The sequence below is a fragment of the Talpa occidentalis genome, unplaced genomic scaffold (assembly GCF_014898055.3).
Source record: "Talpa occidentalis isolate TD23 unplaced genomic scaffold, MPIMG_talOcc4v2.1 talOcc4.15, whole genome shotgun sequence".
Classification (NCBI taxonomy): Eukaryota; Metazoa; Chordata; class Mammalia; order Eulipotyphla; family Talpidae; genus Talpa; species Talpa occidentalis.
Genome location: NW_023601543.1, coordinates 23,913,207 through 23,930,038, shown reverse-complemented (window position 1 = coordinate 23,930,038; position 16,832 = coordinate 23,913,207). Strand labels below are relative to the sequence as shown.

The following is a 16,832-nucleotide window of genomic DNA, read 5'->3' as shown; positions in this document are numbered from 1 at the left end:
CAAGTGTCTAGAAAAAGTTCTAAACATCAACTTTGGTAATGAGATATTCTCATCTAGGAAGTGCAGGCAAGAAAAAGATGAACATTTTATATCCACTATGCTGATAAAGTTTTAAATGTTTAAAGAACTAGGCATTTCAGAGAATGTGAATTAACTAAATTTCTTATGCATTACTAGCAGAAGTATATATTTGAGCAACTACTTGGGGAAGCAAAGTTGGCATCATCTAAAATTTAATATTTACAAGGCATATATGATGTTTTGCTTTAGTTTTTAATTAATTAAATAATTATATCAATGGAAACATATTTGGCAAAATTATAACCCCCACACGCTGGGGGTTATAATTAATCCAGTTCTATGCATTTGAGACACATCAATTCTTAGAATTCCAGGATGGCTGAACACCCAAGTGGCATCATTTGACAAGACAGGGGAAAACTAGGAGAGAGACAGAAAAAGTTTATTTTGGTAGAAACACTATCCATTTAGAGCAGTGTTTGGTTCATAGAATTTTATCAGTAACTTCATGAAACAAAAAAAATGAAGAAAGAAGCAATTATGATTTTTTACCAGTGGCTGTTTGAGGTAGCAGATATTGTCATACAAGAGAAAAATTGGAAGACTCACCAATGGAAAGTTCTCTGTTTTGTATATTGGGAAGACAGTGAGTTCTGTCTACATGCACAGGAAAGATATGTCTGTCTTTCACATATCAAGGTGATTATCTACAAGTTCGCATCAAGAAACTTTAGTTAAGTTAAATGATCATATTCAGCATTTAAGTCAACATAAAACAAGTATAACACAACTTGGCTTTTGTAAGTGGAAATCACACAATGAGTGGAATTATTAAAAATTAGCATTATTAACTAAAAAAAGTCCAAAAAATATTTAGCCAATTTCCTTACAAATGCAATTTGAAAAAGAGAAATGAATTACCATTGCTTGGGTGGGAGACGCTTTCATTTGAGACAAAGCTATTATTTATTGAGCATCTACCAATGTCAGGTTCTGGACTGGACTCTGCAAGTCATTTCTTCTAATTCTTACAACAGTCAACAATCAGTGAAATAGTTATTACTGAACCAATTTAACATATAAGGAAACACAGGCCAAGAGGGCTCAAGTGAGTGTCCAAGGTTTTAAAGCTAGTTTGTGTGTGATAGAGCTAGAATTTTGAACCACATCTGCCCGATTCCAAAATCACATTTCCTTCCCCTGAAGTTGACCCATACAGTAGCCATGCTGAATGAATGAAGTAATGGATTCCAGTCTCCTATCCACCCCCTCTTCTAAGTTGATTCTTTTGCACAGAGCATAAGGTGCCAGCCTTAACTCTGCTGCCTACAGCACTGGCAAGTGACCCATTGGGCTTCTCCTTGACCAACTGGGCATCGAGCAGTGCAAAAACAAATCCCCTCCACAAAGCTGGGAGAGTCAGGCTGTGGACTACTCCTGCATGCAGGTGGGAACATTACTTCTGGGTCCTGTGACCCTGCCTAAGAAAAGTAAGGGGGTGGAGAGACAAATCAAGCAGCTTAATAACTACTACTACTAGATAAAGATGATTATGTCCATATCAGGTTGATAGAAGTCACTCAATAAATATTGTCATCACGATTACATTGTTATCATTTTATTACTAAATGTGTACCTCTCAGCAATTTATATTAACGCCCTTTTGACTCAGTGTCTTAATGCATAAAATAAGGTTAACACTACTGGGATGATCTAAGATTGTCATGATAATGACATTGCAAGAGACATTCATTTAAGTTCTCTGGCAAATTGCTTATTGAGTGTTAATGAAACAAGAGACATAAGTTGTTTTCTCCTTTTGATGTGATAAAAATGAGATTACAGTTATTTTGCAGATGTTGGATCCCATGTATTTTATTTGCTTCACATTCCTACTAGTTTCCTGACAAACCAGCCTTCCCCAAATTCTTCATTCTCTTTGAATAACATAAATATCTACTTAAACATAGTGCTGGCAAAATTCCTCTTTCCAATTATTTCTTATCATTTAAATCCACATTCAAGACCCATTCCTTGCTCTTTCTTCCTTACATATTTTTGAATATTCGAGTCCTCACTATTCTCACCTTCTCTCACACAGTTTGGCAATGACCAATTTCCTATTTCTGTGTTATTTATCTTATGATCTTATCTTAGTTATATAGTGTTTGAAAACAAAGACTATCTTTTCATACATCTTAGCACTTACTGCAGAACCTAGCCTAGTACCTTGCATAGAGTAGAAGCCTAATAAATAATTATTGATAGATAAATTCATGTATGTTATCTATGAAGTCAGTCCTATAACCAACATTATAAGAATTTTTATAAAATTGATTATCATATTTTCAGCACCATTAAAGTGAGACATTGTTTCATGTGGGAGATAAAATATAGACTGAAAACTCATTTAAAGTCCAGGAAAGATTAGCTCATGAGAGACATATCCACTAATTTATGTTAGTGAAGGAAAATAATTGTTCTGAAGGAAAATAATTTTCTCAAATTATGGATGATAAACTTGATTTCCTAGGAAATGTCTCTAGCGCCTTCTGCCGGAGATGATATTGGGCTCATAGGCCTAAACTCAGGTAATATTTTATGTTCTGACAATTAAGTCGACTTTGTAAAAGATTGTACACAACTTTCAGCTCTTTGTAATATTACTATTTTCTGACATTTGAGATAAAATATATGTGGAAAAATATACCTATAAATTAATATACTCTTACTGATTGAAATACAAAACGTAGTTAAAAAAAATGACCTACTTCTCCTGATAATTGGTGAGCATATATTAGAAAGACTTTTTTATATGATATATCTTTTTCAAATTTTGTTCTTTCAACTATCACCTTTATAAGCACTATGGAACTAAGGATAAAAAAAATATGACCATCAAATATGTGGGTGGTATGAAGTGGAAGTGGAAGTTGGACCATGTAAACTTCTTTGTCTTGAGGTCCAGAAATAGGCTTCTCTTGAAATGAAAATAAATATCATGTGCTTTGGAAATATGTCAAAACTGAGTTGATCATATGACCTACTAAACTTGTGAATGAATGTGTTGTAATGATAGTGTTTTTTTAATACATAATAAATGTTATTTGGATATTCTCCCATATCCCCAGCCATAAACACACATATTGCACTAATAACAAGATGCAGGAAGATAATCTTAAATAGATTTCTAAACTTAATTTCTTAATGTAGTCTAGGGACTTGTCTTAAAGTTTCATGTGGGTAGGTGAGAATCTGTCAACATAATATCTGCTCTCAGCATTTCTCCTAAGGGCAATTTGCTATTTTTTTTCCTATGTAATTATTTTTGCTTTTTTTTTCTCTTGGTGTACTCTAATTTCATTTAGAAATCTGAGGATGGAAAAGTATGATTATTTAGATTCTCTCATAATACAAACGATTTTGTGATAGACTGAATTCTCTTTGATAAACATCTGCTTATAGCTGAAGGAAGTGTTGTTTAGTATAGAATTTAGTATTCAACAGAAAAAGCAATTTATCTAAGAAATGCTTGTTCCCTTGTTTGCTTTTACTTTCTTGCCAGCTTGATATATCTATATTGCCTATTTGTCCTTTGTTACTGTCAAGACAGCAAGTTTTTATCTGGAGCAGATGGTAAAACTGCCATTGTTCAAGTGCTTAAAATTCATTCTGCTTCAGGGAATTTTTATCATTAAACCTCTAATCTAGAAATATTAATAAACTGAAACCGTAGACTGTTCTATCTGAGATGTCAACCTTTGTTACATCACTGAACATAAAAATATATATTTATATCACGTATCAAAATGTATTTGATTATTTCTTAACAAATCACTGTAAAGATTTATTTCATAAATTAATGCATTGTGTGATTGTGGGTAAATGTTATAAAATTTTAGGCCTGTTTCTCTAACTAATTTCTACATAATTTATCCTGAAAAAAAATAAAAATCATGGTATGTGTCTTGATACTTTTTAAAGTATTTACATTTAAATCTATGTTTAAATGTGATTGCGCCCTTTTGCTCTACAGCATCAAACAGCACCTCACCACACTCACCCCACATAGAAAATCATCAGATTTCACAATTTTATCATCAGGAAAGAATTAGAGAGCGAGCCATTTCTTCACTTTCAGCCAGATTTCAAATATTGGAATGATTATAATTGGCACAACAAAAGTTTTGCACTTAATTTTATTCTTACAACTTTGTAGATTAAGGCAACAAATGAATATTTGGTAGATATATGCATAATAATGCTTAAACAAATAATACATATATATATATACATATTCATTAAATGGAATTCCACAACTTGTCATGAGTTTTCCATGATTGCTATGTTAGAAATCCACTCAAAATAAAAGGATAAGTTGTAAACAGTATCTTATAGTTGGGATCCAGGAATGGAGCAATTCTCATTGAACACATATTGAACATGTCAGCTATTATTAGGGTCACCATGCATTCAAGTTTCCTAGGACAGTCATAGTTTACACTTTTGGCATTCATATCAATAGTATTTTCATTTCTTTAACTATGAAAAATATCCCTATTGGGATGCTAAGTTACACGTTTACTCTCTCTTTTGTACCCACATAAACCTAAGACTTACATGCTCACATATTAAGCAAACTATATACTAATGTCCCACAACCACAGGAGCATGTGAATTTATAAATGATGCAGGAAATATGCATGATCTCATTGCAAAATAACCCATAATTCATTGTATGAAAATTCTGCATTTGTGATACAGCCTTAAGCACTATGGGAATTCAAAATAGTGGTAAATGGTTATGAACTAGAGTTAAGGCTTATTTTAAAGAGTTGCTGTGCTAAAAGATATTGAATGCATAAGCTGTAAAGATGGCAATGAGTACAGTTCAAAGACAACAGTGGGAATAATCAAATGCAAGAAGCAGATGGTAAACAGAATAATGGATCAGGATTCAGAAATTCTAGTCTCTCCCTGGTTCTGCCACTGGTTAATGTTGTGCTATTGAGTAAATTGCTTCTTCTTTTTGGCTTTAGTTCCTTCATCTGTAAAAAGAAAGAGTTAAGTGGATTCCATACATTAGTTATTTATTGTGAGACTACTGTGTGCAAAGTACTCCATTAAGGACTATGAAATGATTGCTAAAGCTTCTTTCCTACTCTAATTTCTATGGCAATCACTTCTATCACTAATGTTTCCAGTGAAATATAGTTCTAACTAGTTTGAGATCATGTGCTTCACTGTTAAAAAGAATATCTCTTACAGGAAAGTGAATCCAAACCAACAAGTATTTGTTGTGTCAAAAGGATTTGAAACATTTCCTAGCATGTGCCTTTTATTTCTTAGTTGGATTAGGACAATAGGAATGTAAGAGTCATTTCTTGTGATAATGATGCAACTCAAGAATGGAGGGGACTTTGTTAGGAGAAGCTAATGTTGCATAAATTCAAAGTTAAAAAAAAATACCATTATATTCCAAGGAACTGAAGCTACAGACAGCTCAGCTGGGAAGTATGGATGTTGTGTACTGGTCTTTGTGACTACTCACAGCTGAGGCTGATTTTCATATTCCTCCACCAAGCTGACCTCAGGAAGTTTGCTCTTGTTCCTAGTGTTAATCGTCTTAGGGGAAATACCATGCTTTCTGGAGTGGAGTTGTAACAACTGACTATCAAACTCTACCAACTTAAAGAAGCTGAATACTCTTCTGTGAATCCAGTTGGCTAAAGAGTAGAGGCCACTTCCTTTTCTATATTGCAGGGAGTGGGGAAAGTGGCCCTATACCATAGGAAAGGATTATATATTACTTTTGAAATATATGGATGCTCCAATTCATTTACTGGAGAAGTTAGAGATAGGTCCAGTGTGAAAGATAGCTGAGGGGCAACAGAAAATTATTTGTACTGGTCTGTACTTTAATCGTATGGTTTTATAGAAGTATCTGTAAATAAATCTGGGCCTTCTTAATACAGTAGATACAAAGCACATGATCAAACCTAAACACTAAGTTAATACTTAACTCTTTTAGCTTAATCACTTATCAAAAGAACAGAGACTTTTTTTTTTTTTGTAAAAGTGATGGGATATGTTTACATCCACCTGCAAATCTGCCGGAGTAATATTTACTTTCTATTTTGATACTGATAATGTTGATAGTGATGGTGCTAGTCATAGTGGGAGGGGATGAAAAGGACAGAAGTCAAGATTATATAGAGAAGTGTTGAATGAATAGTGGGAGTAACACAGAATGTAGGGGTTGTAATTGATATCTGATCATAAATGAGGACTTCAAAAAAGCAAATTATTGAAATTTTGAAGTGGGGTATTTGCTTTCTCCATATTCTTCTTTTACATACTGAATACATGTAAACATTACTACAAAGGGTTTCACCTAACTTTGTGTGTAGCTAGCCATGGAAGGGAAATTGAAGTTCTTTCAAGAAAATATTTTTAATCAATAGTTTTCGCTTATAAAATAAAGTGAATTCTAAGTGCTAAGAAATTTCTAGTAGCTTTCCACACAGTCTAATTGAAATGTTTATACTTTCAGTATATTTTTTTAATGTATGCTCTTTTGTATTGAAATCTATAAATGTATTAAGATAGCCACATAAAGCATTAAATCAGAGATATGAACAGCTGAAAATTAACTGATAGCTGAAAATAATGTGTAAGTAATTCGTTGGGACTCTGCCTTTTCAAATATACTGAAATTTAAGTCACGTGAATTGTAAGTCAATCTGCTTTATTCTGCCAGTCATATTAAACTATTCTACTCTCTCAATTTAGAAAGCACTTAAACTTTGAAATCTTCTGATGAAAAAGGGGGAATAGGAAGAGGAAAAGCAAAAAAGCATATGGAGTGACTTGACAATGTGCTGAAATATTAAGATACAGACATCTCTGACTAAGAGTATGTTTAAAATAAAGGCCAAATTTGAAAGTAGATTTATTTATTTTGAAAATCAGCGCAATTATTTCAGGCTCTAGAAGCAAACACAATTCAGACAGCTACTCATTGTGTGTGTTTCTATTTAATCATTGTTTTTGGCAAAAATAAGAACATGGTCCAAATTTTAGACCTTGTTGCAAAATTTCTAGAGATTACTGACACCTCACAGAGCTGTTGCCAGGCATAGGACAAGAGACAGAAAAAGAAGATGCTAATTCACACTGAGATCTAGAGAGACTAACCAGCCATAGAAAATCCAAAAAGCTGAGACTTTAAATAAAACTCCAAAAGTTGAGACTTTGAATAATACAAACATATTTTTTAAAAAACAGTGACAAAGCTTCGGGTTTTTGCAACTGAAGAAGGAAAAAACATAAAGAAAGGAAACTGAATTGAGACTAATAGACAGACCCTTTTTTCCCAATGATAGATGAACTTTCCTGGTTCAGAAAGAAGAGTGAGAATAGAAATCTGCACCCATGACGGTTCAGGGCAACCAACTGGGCTCTATAACAAAGTTATAGAGAACTTTGCCTTTTAATGTAGAATGAAACAACTGATTAAGTGTTTCACTGATTTTCCCAAATAAAGGCAATAGAATTTCAGAAACAAGGATCACTTTCTCAGATGAGTTGATGTGAACCTATTCATGCCCTTAACCATCTATTGCAAGCAGGGTCAGAGGAAGGAACAGAATAGACTGAGCATTCAATGCCATATTGGAAAGTCATAATCTCAGACCAAAATCTGTCAGTTTTTAATACTTTCAAATGGGGACTTAATAGCATCTTTTGCTGTCCATTCTTCAAATGCAAAGGCATGTAATGTTATATTCCAGAACTTCAGCTTAGTAAACATATAGATAAAATACTTTGCAAATGAACTTCTTGTACAACTTTATACATTTTGCAGTGATATTTTATGTTTTTGAACATAATATAATATTCTATCAGTACATTACATAATGTTATGTCAGCTGTTTCAGTAATATTCTCAGGGAGGCATGAATAACATTACTGATCTTTAATATTTCTGGTTTTGCTTTTACTTGAGCAGTTCCATAAATGAACATCTATTTGATACATTATTTTTATTCTGAAATGAAAATAAGATGTTTTCTCTTGTTACAAAAAATAGTTCTATAAATATTTTGATCAACCTTTGCTGGATAAGTATTAATGTGATAAACTAATGCTAAATAAACACCTCAAATGCGATTTACTGGTGATTGAGTTGAAAATACTGTTAAATTAAATTTACAAACTTTTTGATGTTTGTCTTTCAAAGGAAAACATCATGATCAGAGTACGGACACATTTGTTAGGGGCTCTCAGCCTTCTTCAGAAGGGTGGGTTCTGCGGTTATATAAAGAATCCTGGTTTCTTCGAGTAGTGCTTTCAATCTAAAATCTAGGAGGCAGGTGCTCACTTGTCCTCCTCCATGCTTACAAAATACAGGGAGGAGGCCATTGTGGCAACTGTCACCATGATTGATTTCCTTGGGATAGAAGATTGACCAGCTGATTATAATCAATGCATTGAGGACTCTCAGAAGAGTGAAATTGTTACATTAAAATTCAAGGTAGACCAAAGCAGGAATGTTTTCAAATTTAAGATTTTTGAATGGCAGCATAATTTTCTCTCATTATTTCTTCTTCTATACAACACAATTAACATTTAAGCCCGGTGTTGTTCACTGTTATAATGTTGAAATGATAAAATATATACCCAAAAGATGAAAATAGTTATAAAAAACTGAGATTATATATCTCAATTTGGTAATGTACCTTGTATACTATTATTTGAAAAATTTGTGTAGAATCTAGTTAGATGTAAGAAGATTCATATATGATCAGCATATTTTACAATCTCCTGTCCTTGAGTTTGAAGCATATTACAGGTTAATTTCATGCCAGGAAATAAGAGTAGTTAATAGAATTCTATGACTATCAAAATTGAGGCTTGAAGTGACTGCAGTGTACCGTAAGTGCAAAATAACAATTATTATGAAGTGAATATAATCATAATCAAAATATAAATTTATCATTATTTTTATTCAATAACTAACACATAGTATTGCAAAGTATCTTCTATTCATAACCTATTCCTATCAAAAATATCTCAGCAACCTAGTGATGGAGGTAAATCATCTTTGATTGGTTGTTTATAATATGTCCCTGAACCTTGGAAAGATTGGATGTCATTGCTCTTTACATTTCTGCTCAAATGTATTTTACACTTGCTTTGAATAAAAAGATGAAACACATATATCATTAGCAATGATTAATGAGTAATAGTAATCAAGGGAAGCTTCTATGTGACATGGACCTCTAGCTAAAATAAAGTAAAGATGGGCCTTTAGGAAGTAGAACATTAAAGACTTTGCCAAATCACATCTGATCATTTGCAAGATCATAGATAGAATATTATCCACATTTTGATCTTAGGTCAAACTCCCATTCTGTACAAAAGGTGAGTATCACAGTGTTTCCAGGCTAAGCCATGACACAATAAAGTTTGACAGTAAAAGTTGAACAGCTGCATGCGTGTTTTAGAAATTGTTGAAACTCATTTTGAATTTGATATTCCATGCAATAGCACAAACATCTTTTGAAGATTTAAAGGATGCCAGGCTTTATGCTAAATGCATAAATAACAATCTTTTGACTCTTTCAAAAATAACTTTTTCCTAATGCATTGGATTTGCATCATCTTTTCTTCTATTATGCTTTCTCTTTCTCCTTGTTTCTTAAACTCAAATGATTACATGTTCGTTGGTAGTAGTTTTTTTTTTCATTAAGTAGATACTGCCTAGATACATTAGTTTATAAAATTTATAAATAGACTTAAATTTTCTCTTAACATAATGCTGTTCGCTGCCCTACCTGAGTCCTTATACTCAAGAACATGAAATCAGGGCTCTTGTGCTCTGTTGGAGGCTCTTCTGACATCAGGACCATTGTTAGTACATTCTCTCATTTCAATGTTAAGAACCAACCCAGTGAAATGCTGAGAATGATTTTCGGACTAGCACTTACAGTGAAGGGTTTTTTGTTTTGGTTTTTTTTTTTTTTTACTAATTAATTAACTTTTAAATGAAGAAAATCCTTGTTCCATATTTTACTAGATGTAAATGATCATCCGTATAAGATCAGCAAGGGGAAAGTTAATTTTCTTTCAATAATTACTTTCAACATTTTACCTTTTTCTCTTGATAAAGTTCAAGTTGCTGTCAAGAACAGGGAGGTATGACTATATTTCCCAGCAGATGATAATGAAAAAAGTGACAAAGACAGGATATTATGCCATCTCATCAGGATGTGGTCTTCACTCAGGCAGTGATAAAATAAATTGTAGTGTCTATACATCTTTGGAAACTTCAAACACGCATTTTCATAGCTACACTCTTATTACTATACCTATGTGAAAAAAATGTAATCAAATGGAGAGAAGGGAGTTGTTGTAAATAGCAACAGAGTTTTTTTATTGGTACTGTATGATATCTATATCAATAATTTCTTAAGAATCTGAGCAAGTATCTCATCTTGACACTATCAGGGAATATGCAAGTTAGTATTTTATATATAACATAGATATCATTCAGAATAATACATGGGATATACTAATTTATGTGTGTTTATAATGGGTTATTATATGTTTACTTATTATAATTTCTTGGTTTTTGTTTTGTATGCAAGGTTACTATATCAGAAACTTAATATTCCCTAACCTCTGAGTTTCTTTTAAAATGTATATGATGCTGCAATTCACGTTACTGGACTCAAAAGCTTTCGTGCATGTTAGTTCTTAACATAATTTTGAGTCTATTCTTTCAGTTTTTTATATTTAAGTTTACTTACACTAGTACCATAGTTTTTAAAAAAAATGACATTGGTTTATAGTATCATATAGGTTTCAGGTGTGCAGACATATAGCAATATGTGTGTGTATATATATACAAATACATACATACATATATATATATATACATATACATATCTTGATCATCATCACCAAAAGTCTAGTTTTCATCCAACACCGTGCAATTGACCCTTTCTACCCAATTTACCCACCCTTCTTCAGCCTTCCCTTCTGGTAACCACCATTTTGTTTTTGTAGTCTAAATGTTTGTTTTTGCTTTGTTAACAAATTAGGTTTTTTATAGAAATAGTCCTTGGATTGTTTATGATTCTTCAGTTTAGTACTAACATACACATTTGTTTTCCTATTGACCATGAATTTTAACCCACAACAATGATTTGATAATTGACTCCCAATCTTTTTCATATTGATATTACTAATGATTAAATTAAGGGAAAAATTTAATAATGAATTTTGTAAGCCATAACCCATTTTCTAAGAAAATAATTAGAAACTAGCAGACATTTTTTTTTAAGTTGAAATAATGTTATTACTGAAGAGGATATGAACTTTGCGATATATTACTTTTGCGTCCTTTCTGGATCACAGTGTTGTTATATGTGAGTGGAGTTCCTAGATAAGTAAGGTTTTGCAGTTTACCTTTTAGTGTTCATCAGAGCTCAAGCAGCTAGATTACTGTTATAGGAAAGGAAAGACAATTTTTTTTAAAGATTTATTTATTTATACAAGAACTGGGGTACAGGCCAGAAGCGCTGGAGGGTGAGAGAATTCACCAGAGACAGAGCAGGGAACAGAACAGGCAGACGGACCAAAAGCACTGTTGAGGGAAGCAGCGGGCGAGACAGTAGAGGTCTGCCGCACCGTGTGGGTATCTCCTTGGTCGGCTGGGAATCAAACCAGCACTGCAGAGGCTGCAGACAGCTCCACAGCACTGCGCTCAATCTGCTGCGCCTCCGGGGAGGCCCCAGGAAAAATAATTTTCCCTATACCTTTCTAGATTCTTGACTGAAACACTCCCTGTGGTAAAGCCAGATTAATGGAAGAAAAGCAAATTTAATTTTCTACCTATGGGAGCCTCAAATATATGAAGGCCAAGGGCAAGTCAGGCAAATGAAGCTCATATGACATCCTGAGCCAGTGAAAATGATAGGGGACTGAGACTTCAAAGAGAAGGACTTTCCACAAGAGGAAAGAAAGAGCAGATGTTTGGTAATTAGATGTTTGCACTGTCATATAGATAGGTAATTCAGATAAAAAGATATCGCTGATAATTAGCTTTCTTTCTGGCTCACACTCCCTTATATAAATTATCTTAGGCAATTAAGGGGGAGGTAAAACTTTTTCTTGAATCTGGTGGGTCTTGACTGTCTTCAGCTCAAAACAATCTATTTGTCAAAGTGGCAGATTTTAGGAAGGTTTGTTCTGAGCCTCTTCATTTATTTGTGTAGAACAATATTGGTTACTTTATAGTCTCCGTTTTACCTTCTTTAATGCATGCACTGGTGTTTTCTATGCAAAATTCTCTTTGCCATGATGCTTTCTCAACCTTCACACATTATTTATTAACATTTTGATATTTTAATGAAAACACAAACCACAAATAAATTTGGTGATTTAAACTAGAAAATGTAGAATAGGAACAGGGTGGATGGAGAGTCTTGGAGTTGAGTTAATGTGCCCTCTGCAAAATCAAAATCAATCAGTTTTAACAGGATAAAGCTCTCAGTGTGAAAGCTTTGCTAAGGAATTATGAAAGTACAAGTTAATTAGAATATAGAACTACTTGCATGAGCTGACAATTATTAATTACATATTCTTGGGCTGGCTCAATTTCAGGCAATTTGATGCTAAACAAAAACAAAAAAAAAATCTGTTAGATTTCAGTCTTATAGAGCAAAAAGAATCCCTCAAAGTACCAATCAAAAAATAACTACTCCACAATGTATAATGAAAGCATATTTTTGATTTGACTATTTTGGACCATTGGTTTTGGAGTTATGGTCCCTTTGCTAAATATTGCAATTCTAATTATAGTTAATAGAATAGGTTGGGAACTTTTTTACTTAGCTAAATGAATAGCTGAACTTGTTAAAAAATTAATGCAACCAGTGAGAGATGAGTGAGACTGCCTCATTTTAGGCACTAGATATATTCCTGAAAAATTGTGTTTAACTAGACTTTCACTAAATAAGTCATATTTTAAGTGCATAAGAACCGTTCAAAGATCCTCATGGGCCTCCTGGATCACATAGGACAATTACTAGAACTACTACAGTGTTCCTCTTTAATCCCCCCGCACACACCTTAATAAATTTAACATTTCAGTCTTACAACTTTGGCATGTAGGTCTTATACAATAATTTATTAATTTGGCATAGCACCTATTTATGGAATCTGAAGGTCTTGGTACTCACGTCTCTGTTAATAATTGTTACATGCCTCTGTTAATAAAAAAAGTACTTCTAAAGGCAATGAAGTAATTATTTTCTCAGAATTAAAATTATTAAAAATTGCTGGCAACATACTATGGAAGTAAATGAAAAATGAGACCACAATAAATAAGGTTTTAGTTCTGTAGGGGAGAAAATTTTTTTTCCATCTACCCTTCTAAGTTCATAACTGAAATACCCTTTGTATTAAAGGACAGATTAACATGAGGAAACAAATTTAATTCCACATATTTGGGAGTCCCACAAAGACTCCTAACTGTGGGAGTCCCACAGTTAGGCAATTGGGGTTTATATGCCACACTGAGCTAGGAAGAAGGGAGTAAGGATTTCATACTTCAAAGAAGATTAAGGCAATACAGGAAAACAGGAAGAGCAAATATTTTGTAAACAAATGACGATCATGCCATGCAGCAACAAAAAGACACAGAGAGGACTTTGAACAAACAGGTCTTATAAGATATAATTCACATTCTTCATAGTTATCTCTGGTGATAACTCTCTTTCTGCTACAGACCCTATATCTAACTTATTTTAGGCAGTTAAGGGGAAGGTAAAAGTTTTTCTTGAATCTGCTGGCTCTTGATTGCCTTTACTTCAAAATAATTCATTAACAAAAGCAGCACATTTGGGAGATGCTTGTTCTGAAATTTTTTCCATTATTAATGCAGATTTTCTTAATTGTGCTTAGTCCAGAGTCATGATGTAAATGGCTAAGGACTTCAGGGTTAAACGTACCATGAGGATATGATGAGTTGACAGAGGATGGTGGATATAAAGTATCACCAAAGTGTATTCTCTATGAAAAGTATTTCTGGTAGAGAGAATCAGAATACAGATTTTTCAGGATGGGACTGTATGTAACTAGAAGGGAACAACATATGAAAATAGTCCACAAGAAAAGCTTAAGAAAAGACATTACTTAATACCTCTATCGTTTTGAAGGGCAAATGGAATTTCTGAGTCTTCTTGGCCATTAACTCCCTACAGTACACTAGTTTTATATACTTTAATGTCAACAGCCCTTGGTTGCAAGGGAATAATAGTGCATTAATTCAGATATAGGCTCTATGTTTATGTTTTCCCTGATTCTTTAAATCTATTTTCTCATAAAATCATGACAATTATAGTACTAAATCTATAGTCTCTAATACTTTTTTCAAGCACTTGACAGGATATTCCATTTTCATGTGTCAAATTCAGTTTTTCTTAAATGCAATTTAAATGTCATGCAGAAAGTATTAACAGTTGGGTGCACATTTTGTCACCTTTACCATTTGGCCAACAATGCAAACAGTAGTCTATTCTTGTGGAGTTTTTTGATAATTGATTTATTTAGGCTACTCTTGATACAATATGATTATTTTGGCACAGAGAATCAGTATTTATCCTACTGTTAATTGCATCATTTTCTGACTGGAATGTTTTGGAGTTTGTTATGGTAGGAAGAAGGGTTGAGAGACAGTGGGATAGGATATCAGCAAAGCTTTCAGCTATTGATGTAGTAACAGAGCAAAGGTCGTCTTTATTTCTCTTTGGTTTTCCATTCAATCATTTCCTCATTGAATGACAGGTGAGTAGTGTGAGACATGGTTTTATCCACATGTAGAGTGGCCCCATAATTTTGCACAATTTCATAAAATGTAGATAGCATGGACTTGACATATTAAGTCTATTTTGGCAGAATGCAAATAAAATGTATGGCATCAATTTCTAGGTTGACTAAATTTAATGCCTTTCTATTGCAAAGTACCACATAAATAATTAATCCTTACTGTAGAGATGAAAAGAAAATCCTAAAGTACAATTTTCAAATCATTTACAAGGTAACGGAAATTGCAGGTGGTATTCCGTTGCATGTATTAAGAGAATTCATAAATCACTTGGTAAATTCTGAGTGTTGGTTTTTCAGTAACACATCATCTCATGTTTAAAGCTATTCATTACCTTCTTATCTCAATTCCTTACCATGACTGCACCTTAATGATAGAGTCCCAACATTTTCTCTCTAGTCTAATCTATAAAACTCATTCACTATTCCTCAGCCACAATGAGTCACACCCACTTCAAGCCATTTGCAGTAGATGTTTGGTCTGCAACAATTTTCTCCTAGATCCTCAAATGACCAATCTCTCTCTCATTTTTTAAGTCTAATGTCATGTGTTACTGCTTCCAACAGTTCTACCCTGATCACCTTACCCAAACTACTCACCTCCACCTCTCATCTTCATGTTTTTTACTTTTTATGACATATTACCATATAAAAATGATCTTATTTGTTGACTTCCTTAACTTTTTCCTACCCCTATAATGTAAACTCGATTTATAGGACCTGTCTGCTTGCTCACACCTGTATCCCCATCAACCAGTTTACATGTCTATTGAATTAAGAATGATCAGTAGTAAAAATAGAGTTCAGTTTGTGAACCAATTTAGTCTTAGCTCCAGTTCAGAGCAATGGAATTGGACAATAATGTAAGAATTCTTTGAAAGATTTCTGAGAAGAGATACAAATATTATGAAAGGTTTAGAGAACAAGACTTATGAAGAAGAGAAAATGATGTTACAAACTGGACTATTACACTCCAGAGTAAGACTCCATTGCAGTTGCTTGCTTTTTACAGTTTATAGAGCATTTTTGCAGTATAAACTCCTTTAGTCTTTTACATAATGAATATCTAAATATGTTATTAGTATCTCTACAGGTATAGAAACAGTGGTACAAAGAATTTAACTGATTTGTCTAAAGTGATATAGTTATATGTCAATAAAATAACAGAGGTATTTTGTTGGTATAAAATATAAGCTTTCAAATCTCATATCTTTTATAGACTAATGTCCAATTTTTTTCCTCTGCAATCCACCTATTATTTAGTCTGCAGAGCAAGAAATTTAATTTGGATGTAATAAAGTTGTTTCTTATTAGAGTTTGTAAATACTTATGAGTTATCTCAGATTGTTCCTAGGTATTTTTGGAATTCAGTTGGAAGAGATATTTATCTGGTATGACTTGAAAGAGGGCACAGGGTTATGGCTAAAGGGTAAGAGAATACTTAGAAATGGTCTCTTCAAGCTCTAGGAATCTATATCTTTATCCAAGCTTTGGGCTTTTAAAATGAATCATTTCAAATTTATTTAATATTTAAAATTTGACCAAATATTACTATATCTTGAGCTTTACATCACAACTGGACGTGGCTCTAGGATGTGCTCATTGCATGGGCTGTGTATATTCTTATTCAATACCCAGAGCGTGCAGTGTGAACATAATAGAGATTGAAAGACAGCCAGAAGGGTAAAATACAAAATCTTAAAGAGTAACTTTGTGCCCTATGAAAATATTTTAACTCTCATTTTAAACATTTTTATAAGCTTGCTTCTAAACTTTCAATCCCAAATTGTAGATTCCAAACTCAACTAGAACTTGCACATTGCTTCTATTTTTATAATAGATTTTTAAATCCCTCTTTTATTTACATTAAAAGTTTTAAATTTTTTATAGAGACTCAAAGTTGACTTTTAGTAACA

The 16,832-nt window shown here is 33.0% G+C and overlaps 1 non-coding gene across 1 annotated transcript; it reads left to right on the top strand.

The window, feature by feature from the left end:
- The first annotated feature begins 1,350 nt into the window (after window positions 1-1,350).
- Window positions 1,351-1,480, top strand: LOC119246839 (small nucleolar RNA SNORA35). Its single transcript, XR_005125590.1, has one exon. It is a non-coding gene; the product is annotated as a small nucleolar RNA SNORA35 (small nucleolar RNA).
- Window positions 1,481-16,832: the final 15,352 nt, after the last annotated feature.